The sequence below is a fragment of the Meriones unguiculatus genome, unplaced genomic scaffold (assembly GCF_030254825.1).
Source record: "Meriones unguiculatus strain TT.TT164.6M unplaced genomic scaffold, Bangor_MerUng_6.1 Chr15or18_unordered_Scaffold_181, whole genome shotgun sequence".
NCBI classification, from domain to species: domain Eukaryota; kingdom Metazoa; phylum Chordata; class Mammalia; order Rodentia; family Muridae; genus Meriones; species Meriones unguiculatus.
This window is the reverse complement of record NW_026843717.1, coordinates 5,140-15,000: the sequence shown is the minus strand read 5'-3', so window position 1 is coordinate 15,000 and position 9,861 is coordinate 5,140. Positions and strand designations below refer to the sequence as shown.

The 9,861-nt window shown below is 52.8% G+C and overlaps 1 long non-coding RNA gene across 4 annotated transcripts in view; it reads right to left on the bottom strand.

The window, feature by feature from the left end:
• LOC132651962 (uncharacterized) overlaps positions 1 to 4,293 on the bottom strand; it is a 16,547-nt gene extending 12,254 nt beyond the window's left edge. Inside the window, exons 1-2 of one of the 4 annotated variants that reach the window (XR_009589487.1) lie at positions 4,173 to 4,293; positions 3,830 to 4,047 (exon numbers count right to left, since the gene is read on the bottom strand). This is a non-coding gene — a long non-coding RNA (uncharacterized LOC132651962). Of the gene's footprint in view, positions 1 to 3,587; positions 4,081 to 4,172 lie in introns of those variants that run through there. The other 3 variants (XR_009589486.1, XR_009589485.1, XR_009589484.1) reach the window with 3 other exon arrangements.
• Between the last annotated feature and the right edge of the window lie 5,568 nt (positions 4,294 to 9,861).

The following is a 9,861-nucleotide window of genomic DNA, read 5'->3' as shown; positions in this document are numbered from 1 at the left end:
CCCGGACACGAGGGAGCCGGCAGCGGCGGGCGGGGAGGGGGAACGACACGGCAAGGACGAGATGCCGGCGACGGCGGGGGCGACGACGGGAACGGGCCCCCTCACCCGAGCACGCACCGAGAGAGAGGCCGCCCCCGCCCTGGCGGCGACCGGCCGAACACCGGGGGGCGAAAACGGACGGGAATCACACCGCTCACACTCCGGGAGCGGTCCCGCCACACCCGCGGCGCCGAACCGAGTCGACCCCAGAAACGACGACGGCCCCCCCAACGGGGAGCCCCGGGGAGACGCAACGCGAGAGGCTGCCGAACGCCGACGCCACCGCCGCCGAGGGCCCCTCGAGCGGGAACGGGACCCCCCCGACGTCCGACGACGAGCCGGACGCGGCCGACCGCCGTCTCCAAAAGGCCGCCCCCGAGAGAGAGATCGATACACCGCCGAGACCCGGACGACCCCGGATCCCCCGGAGGGGGGAAAGGTCACCCGCGCTCCCCCAACCGTGGGAACGCTGCCGAGGAGGGGGGGCGAGCGGGACGACGCCCCGCCACACGAACAGACCACAACGCACGCACCACGCGCGGCAACGTCCAAGTCGCGGGAACGGCAAAGACGGGGACGCGCACGGGAGGGCCGCACGCGGCGGGCGGCCACGGGGTGGGGGCAGGGGAACAGGGACGGGTGGGACCGGGAGCCCACCACCGCCCTTCCGCTACCCGTCCCGCGGCGCCCCACGGGGATGGGATGGGGCAGACCGCGCGCGCGCGCGGGGGTGCACACGCGGCCCTTCCACCACCGCTACCGCCAACCTCCGCCACGAGAACCCAACACTCCGCGACGCCGGCATGACGCCGAGCTCTTGCCCCGCGTGATCCCTCCCCGGACTCGGAGCGAGGAGGCGCGGGCCGCGGTAGGCGAGAGAACAAAGCCCCCGGAAGAAGCCGGAGGCCAGGCCGAAGCTACGCGCACAGAAAGGCGGTCAGGGCGGGCAGCCGGCCGGAGGCCATTCGGGAGAAGCCCCACCGGAACACAGCACACGCCCTTTCTTCTCCCCGGATAGCTAGAGAAGGAACGCTTTCTCACCGAGGGCGGGGCATACCCAACCCGACCAAGCACCCCCGGCCGCGGCCAGCCGGAGAAACGACGTGCGTGCGGGCGTGACGCTCACACAACTCGACCTCCGTCGAGCAACGGGGGGAAGACACGCACGCGGGGGGTCTGCGTTATGGCCCGCCTCCCGGGACACGCCGAGGGCACACGGCACGCAACGACGCGGTGGACGCTCACCCGACGAGGGGCCCCCCCTCTCGGAAACGGGCACCCCAAGGAGCCTCTCACCGGCCTTTGGGTCATTACACTCGACCCCCCCTCCTCCTTCTCCTCTACCGTGTCTCCCGCACCAGCGGAGCGGGCACGGACCCACAAGAGGGACGGCAAACAACGGGAACAAGCCACGCACGCCGCAAGCAAGCAAAGCCGAGCACAGGAGGCGCCAGAGGGAACGGGAAACGCCACCGCCGCTCAGAAGCGGGCACCTCGAAGTCCTGGGACGCTCCAGGGGCACCGCGAGGATCGCAAAGAACGAGGCGCGCGCACACCGACCGGGAGCGGCACGCGACGCCGCAGATGAGCCACCCTCCCCCGGCCCGGGGAAGGGGGCTCAAGGGGCCACACGGGCAAAACGAACCCACACGGAGCCCCACGCACTGCAGCAACGAGTGCGCGGGCACGGGGCTCAGGCCGGGCAACCGCACCCTTGCCTTCCACACACCACCACGGGCGGGTGGGGAGGAGAGACGAAGGGCCCGCTGGCAGAACGAGAGGAGCGGGCGCCATTCACAATGAATGGCCATTCGCCATGAATGTCCGTCCCTCGCCTGGCGCGGCTTAGGCCCCGGCCCGAAGACGGCACGAGAGAACCACATCGATCAACCAGGAACGAGAGAGGGGTTGGAAACAAAGCGAAGCCGCCTTCGGGAAGGCAACGACCGAGGATCACACACGGGCAAAGCCAACAAGCGAGCGTACGTACGGGGGAAGAGCACGCACACCAGAGGTGGCCGGGGAAGCTGCCACCAAAAAAAAAAAAAAAAAAAAAAAAAAAAAGTGCACTCGGGAGGCACAGTGGCAGAGGAGACCGGGCCACAAACCAGCAGCACAGCCCACAGAGACTCGGGAACCCAGCGGGCAGATTTGGCAGAGGAAGAAAAAAAAAAAAAAAAAAAAATTAAAAAAAAAAAAAAAAAAAAAAAAAGTGCACTCGGGAGGCACAGTGGCAGTGGGGAACGGGCCACAAATCGACATAGCCCACAAGAGATTCGGGAACTCTGCAGGGAGAGAAAAAAAAAAAAAAAAAAAAAAAAAAAGCACCGAGGGGGGCCACACAAAAGCCATCAGTCCCCCTGGCCCACAGGCCCAGCCACTCCAAACGGTAAAGGGCGACGACAACCACGACAGCGGGAAAAGCCTGACACGCAAACACAGCAAACGGCAGCCAGTGACGAGTCGCCCAGGCGGCCTCAGGAAACTGCAATGCCCCAGAGAGCAAGAGACAAAACAACCCAGCAGCCTTGGGGGAAGACAGCAACCCGAGAAGGCCATCGTCCTTTACAAGAGTATGACCAAAGGACAGCGTGTCAGCATATATCTCCAGGTACAAGATGGACAGATCACAAAGACATAAGTCATGAGCCAAAGAGACGGGGAGTAAGTCACGAACCAAAGGGAATTCCTGGAGGTCATGCCCGTTGAAATGTCCCCAAAATGTCCCCATAAACAAGAGAACCGGACCTCAAAGGAACAACTGGTCGACCTCATAAACTTGAGAGCGAGAGGAACATGACTGAAAGACAAGCACCCAGCAAGGGACCTACAGGACGCCGGGAACGCAGCGCTCGTAGAGTAAAGGAGGCGGGGGGGGGGGGGGGGAGGGGCTCCGAGGCTCCGCGGATTCGGAGTCGGGACGGGGACAGTCGTCCAGTTAGGCCGGAGACACAGCATCCTCTCGGGCACGGGGTCCAGAGTCCCTCCGCTGGGGACGGAGGACTCTTGGAGAGAAGGCGGAAGGGGGGGGGGGGGGGACTCCGAGGCTCCGCGGAGTCAAGAGTCGGGTCGGGGACAGTCGTCCAGTTAGGCCGGAGACACAGCATCCTCTCGGGCACGGGGTCCAGAGTCCCTCCGCTGGGGACGGAGGACTCTTGGAGAGAAGGCGGAAGGTGGGGGGGGACTCCGAGGCTCCGCGGAGTCAAGAGTCGGGCCGGGGACAGTCGTCCAGTTAGGCCGGAGACACAGCATCCTCTCGGGCACGGGGTCCAGAGTCCCTCCGCTGGGGACGGAGGACTCTTGGAGAGAAGGCGGAAGGGGGGGGGGGGGGACTCCGAGGCTCCGCGGAGTCAGAGTCGGGCCGGGGACAGTCGTCCAGTTAGGCCGGAGACACAGCATCCTCTCGCTCCTGGGATCCAGAGGCCGGCCGCCAGGCTCTCCAATTCAAAAACGAGCCTGGGTCGCCCCGGAGGCGACAGCTATAAGCCTTCTGGTCGACCTGCCTAAGCCTCCCTCCCCACATACTCGCTTTGGGACACCACTGTCACCTGTCACCTCCGCCAGTACTCTCCGGGTCCAACACTGTATACTCAGAGCGTTCTGAAACACGACACAACCCCCGGGACGCAGCCGCCTGCTCGCCGGGGCTCTCGTCACCCTGTCTGGCTCGTAGCAGGCAATCTGCTGTCCTTGTCATCCACCGGGAACCGGGCGCGTTACAGAAAATTGTCACCGCTAGGTGTCACCCGACCACCATCTCGATCGTCCAAGGCAGCAGCAACACACTCACAGATCGCTCACTAGCCGCACAGCCAGCACTCCGGGGCTCCGGTGGGGTCCTGCCTAGCTCTGGCGGACACGCAAGCACAGCAGAAGCACAGCAGAGCAGCTGTACCCACCACCAGAGTGACACAAACGGTGGCCGTTGTCCCGCCCGAACAAAGCAAACGCGGGCTGTTCTCCTCGGGCGGATCCCTCAGGCAGCCAAAACGAAAGTAGGACGGGAAGCTGTGCAAACAAGGCGAAATCTTACGCTCGGTCTCTAAGTGGGGGGGGGGGGGGGGGGGGGGAGGGGTTTCCAGTAAAAGCGGCAAGTCTGTGACTGGCACAATTAGGGGAAGGTGACATCCCACCTCGATGTGGGGGAGGTAAGAAGAGGCGGCCTCAGTTCCATGCCAGTTAGGCCTCCTTTTACAAAACAAACACACCAAACCAAACCGCCTCGCCGCCGCTTGTGGCCGCCACCACCGCCACAAGCTTCCCCCCCCCCCCAACCCCCCCGCCCCCCCCCCCCACCTCCGTTGTTCATTCTCGGACTAAATACACAGTTAGAGCTGATTAAAATAGTAGTGGAGTAATTAAAATTTCCGTTTTTGTTTTTTTGTTTTGTTTTGTTTTATCTCCAGGACTTCGCTTTATATTTTGCTTGGTTTTACACGTTCGCACGTTTGTCAGGGGAAAAAAAAAAAATTAATAAAGAAAAAATAAAAAGTAACTACTTCAGAGGAAGGTCTCTTTTTGTCCAGGATGACTATTACTTGCGATGTTGCCGGAGATGTTCTTCGGATCCTTCTCTTTCCAGCTCCCGGGTGCTGGGATCACAGGCATGGCCAGCACCCCCACGTTTGTTTATGTGGTACCGAAAGGATGGTGCCCAGGGGCCTTTGAAGCACCCTAGGCCAGGGCTTCCCTTTCCCCTCATGTGTCCAGATCGCTGAGGCTTGCTGGCTACCAGATAAAATTAAACCAAATCTAATGTGATTCCAATCACGTAACAATGTGACTAAGCAGGCCCCGTTAAGATTAAACCGGATTATCGGGCTCAAGTCTCCCAAGTCCCGGGTAGAGTTGAACTACCCTGAGCGGGGAACCACGTAATCTCCTGTTTCACGATTGTCCACGAAGACGGCAGCCGTCACGGATCCTGACCTCCGCCACTATGGCGGCAGCCATGTGCCATACTCTCCAAGGCCCATTTTCGTTCTAGGTTGACTAGCCTGCCCACCCACGGGACCAGGATCTGGACCGAATATGCGCGTGCGTGCAACTCCTAATCTACACAGTACCCTTAGTGCAAGAAAAGAAAAACAACTCCCTGTCTTTAAAAAGAATAAAAGAAAAACAGGAAAGGGGGAAAAAAAAAAAAAAAAAAGACGAAAGGCCCAGCCCGGTCTCCAGTGTGAGTTCACCAGGACTACACAGAGAAGGCCTTGACTGCACAGAAAACACACACACCACACAAAAACAAACAAACAAACCAACAAAACTGAATTCCAGCACTTGGGAGGCAGAGCGGGAACTAGGCCATAGGTCACCGATTCCAAAACTAAGACTATGGAGTCCTCCCCCGCCCAAGGATTCGCCTGGAGAAAGCCCAGTAATATTTAACCATCACCCCTAGCAACGGCTACTCAGCGAATAACCTGGGACTTAACCCAGGTGTTCTTTACAAGAGGATGAGTAAAACAATTACGGTTTTGCCTGGGCGCCCCCCCCCCCCACAAACATTTTCCCCGGGACACCCGATGATGCCTAAGTAAGTACCAATCAATCCTAAAATTTTCCCACACCTTGCTGTAATACTAAACAGAAACCCTCCTCCCCTTGAGCTCGGGGCTCTACTCTCAACTGCTGCATCGGTGAGTGTGAGGGGCGCCCCCCCCCCCCAGCTCCAGCTGGTCATTAAAAAGACCCTACTTCGCCTGCGTCGTCGGAATCGGCTCCTCGGTGGTCTTTGGGGTGGGTCGTCGAGACAATACGAGATGTGACCTCGACCAGTCTGTTGCCTCTAGTAAGCTGGAGGGCATATCAGAAAAGAAAATTCCTAAAAACAATCATTCTTACAGTCTCCATTTAAGGAGACTATGTTTCTCCTTTATCTTTCTATTTTTTTTAATAATTTATTTAATTTTTATTTTATGTGCATTAGGGTGAGGGTGTCAGATGCCGTGGAACTGGCATTACAGACAGTTGTGAGCTGCCATGTGGGTGCTGGGAATTGAACCTGGATCCTGTGGAAGAGCAGGCAGTGCTCTTAACCACTGGGCCATCGCTCCAGCCCCCTGCTTTATCTTTCATTAACATATATATATATATACATATGTGTGTGTGTGTGTGTGTGTGTGTGTAAAACAAGTCTTGCTTTGCTCCAGTCACGCCTTGTTAATACTACTACAGAAGACCAAAATAATACATAATTTCTTCCTGTTCATATATATAAGCACTAAATAGCAAACTGAAACACTCAGACCATGGAATTAAGTAGGCTAATTGAAAATCTTCACCTTCCCCTCATTCCTCCAAGTCCAGTCAGTCCCCCAGTCTCATCCCTAGCTCTGTATCTGACGTTCTGCTGTGGCCTTTCTAGTCTCTCTCTCTCTCTCTCTCTCTCTCTCTCTCTCTCTCTCTCTGCCTCATTTTACCTGGTTTTTACACCCAGTTTTCTACCAGAAGACACACAACCTCTACATGCTCCTAAAAGCCAGAGAGAAAACAGAAAACAAAGATCAAACGACAAAGATAAAACCAGATATCAGCTATCAGCACCACCTAGAATTACAGTCTTCCCAATCCTAGATGCCTACACCACCAATGCCAGCCAGGGCAATATGTCTCCGCTAGAGCCCGTCAACAGCGAAGCACAAGAAGAAAGACCTTCCTTAAGATAGCCTTTACAAATATGATAGAGGTCCTTCCTAAAAGAGAACATTAAGAGAGCCTTTCAAGAAATCTGTGAAACCACAGACTGTGGAGGGAAATGAATCAAACACCTGAAAAATAAAACAGAGTAGATAAAGAGAACCTAAACCGAGGGAATTTCCGAAAGTGGGAAAACAAAACAAAAGGGTAGGGGACTCAAATAGAAACTTCAGAGGCAAACCTGGCTAACAGATTACAACAGATGGAATTAGAGAATCTCAGGCATTGAAGGTATATCATAGAAAGAATAGATACATTGCTCAAAGAAAATGTTAAAGAAGAAAGAAAGAAAGAAAGAAAGAAAGAAACAAGGAAACAAATAGAAAATCCAGTTATGAAACAGCCAATAAATCAAGGATATTGAAAAAATACAAAGAATATTTTCAAAAACAGATAAATTATAGAAGAGAATGTCCTTAACCTACCGAAGAGGCTTTTCAAAGCAAAAGAAGCACACAGAATACCAAATAGACTAGACCAGAAAAGAAAATTCCCTTGGCGTTGTACTAGCCAAAACAGTAAACCTACAGAAGCCAAGAAAGCCTATTAAAAGCTGCAAGGGGAAAAGACGGATCAACCTATAAAGGGTAGACCTAGCGGAACTGCAAAAGCTCTAAAGGCCATAAGAGCCTGGACAAACTCTAAGCTATCATCACAGATGCATGCGGGGCCGGAGAGATGGCTCAGCTCTTCCAAAGGTCATGAGTTCAACTCCCAGCGAACGACCACATGGTGGCTCACAACCACCTATCAGGTGAACCGATTCCCTCTTCTGGCAGATGTAAATGCAGATACAACACTCGTATACATAAAATAAATCAATCTTTTAAAAATTAAAAAAAAAAAAAGGTGTCACGGGTGCTAGCAGCCTAGAGTACTAAACTCGATGAGACTCGCAATCGCTAGAGATGGAGAAGATGAAGTGGTCCACGCACACGATCGCTTAAACGCAGAAAGACGACTCGACGAAAAGGAAAGGGAAAAACTTTTGGGTTTAACGTTTCATCTTTCAGGGCCTGGAGAGATGGCTCCTGGAGAGCGCTGTCGGCTCCTCCGAACGGACCCCGGTTCAATTCCCAGGACCCACATGGCAGCTCACAAGTGCCTATAACGCCAGTTCCAAGGGATCTGGCACCCTCACACTAACGCACATAAAATACGAATTAAATCAATTAAAAAAGAAAAGAACAAAACAAAACACACAGCCATGCATGTATCAAGGAAACCCTGTGTGAAGAGGAAAAGAAACCCCCCCACCAAAAAAAAAAAAAAAAAAAAAACAGAAACAAACCCAAACCCCCAAAAAAATCCAGAGCTTCTTTGTTTTTAGTTTTTTTATTATCTTATTGTCCGTTCAATTTAATGTTAAATTATAGTTCTCTGACTCTCTGTCTCTCTCTCTCTTTGTCTGTCTGTCTCTGTGTCTCTCACAGACACACATACACAGAGAAACAGATAGAGAGAAACAGAGAGAGACAGAGAGATTGAGATTGAGAGAGAGAGAGAGAGAGAGAGAGAGAGAGAGAGAGAGAGAGAGGACACGAACACTTTCCAAACATCTGTTTAATAAATATTCACGCATCGATAACCTCGTTAGCTTCCGGAGAGTCGTGAGAACATCTCTTGTTGAAAGCACCGTGAATGCTAAAGAATATGTCCTTTCGTCTTTTCTAAGCGTGTTAACGTTTCTGCGAGAAACGATCAACTCCAAGAAGACACCTAACTTTTCTTTAAGGTGTTTTCACTCACACACACACACACAAACACACACACACACACACACACACACACATCTTTGAACATGTCAGTACACTATTGTACAGCTGCTCCCGAACGCACTTTCCAAACATTTGTTATATTATCACTTATAGAAACCAAAGCACGTGGGATACGGTGGCAATGTTACTCCTGGCCACGGTGGGTGGTTTTTTTCTAGCAATGAATCACGCTGAATGTCGGCAGAAAGCGAAGAGAGCCTTTTAACCAAAGCTCAGTATGCACACAAAACACTTGTTTGGGGTGTCCGGATACCTCAGTGAACTTGTTAGGTGTCTTGCATGGATGAAATCACTCAGTCCTGGGTGAAAGCAGAGTGAATACAGCCACGTATCAGGATGAAAAGGAAAGAGAATAACAAAGAGAGCTCCACGCCATTCACTCCTCATGATTCGTTTATTTTATTCATGCACTTACTCGGTTACTTAGTTACTTAGTTTTTTTGAAACAAGGTTTCCCGAGAAAGGATACCATCTGCAAAGCAGGCTTAAAACCCAGGGATCTGCCTGCCTCTGCCTTCAGGGTGCTTGGCCTGCCTAAAGGAATGCACCACCACACCCAGCTTCTCTTCCTTGTATTTCTCTAATTCCAGGAAGACATCTTTTTCTTCTTCTTCTGGTTTATACTCTTTATCGTATATTTAGTTCAATTTACAAAAGACTCTCTCTCTCTCTCTCTCTCTCTCTCTCTCTCTCTCTCTCTCCTCTGTGGTGCGCGTTTGAGAGAGAGAGAGAGAGAGAGACAGAGAGAGAGAGAGGGGATCTCTGTGTGTGATGTGTGTCTTTCTTTCCCTTCTCTCCCCCCACCCTTGCTTCACTGCCTAGAATTAAAAAAAAAAAAAAAAAAAAAACAAAGAGCTTGAAAACAAACAACAGCAACAACAAAAGCAGAAGCAGGCCTTATCTTTGTTTCAGGGCCAGACTGGTCTCCAGAACCAGTGGCAGGACAGCCACGCCTGTAACAAAGAAACCCTATCGAGAGAGAGAGAGAGAGAGAGAGAGAGAGAGAGAGAGAGAGAGAGAGAGAAGCTTGATTTGCTTTTAATTTCTCGTTACCTTGTTTAATCTTAAAATATAGCTAACTCTCTGTCTCTCACAGACAGAGAAAGCAGAAAAGTGCTATATCTAGCTTAGTAGAGAAGAGCGCATGAATGTGTTTTCAAGGTAAGAACAGAAAGTCAAAGCACAGCGTTTCGAACAAAGTCCAGGAAAGTATGTAACAGTGTTTCTGAGCTATGCTGAGAAGAAACAGAAAAGTGATCTATCTATCTATCTATCTGGCATAGTACAGAAGAACACATAAAACGTCTCTCCAAGGTAAGAACGGAAAGGCATAGCACAGCGTGGC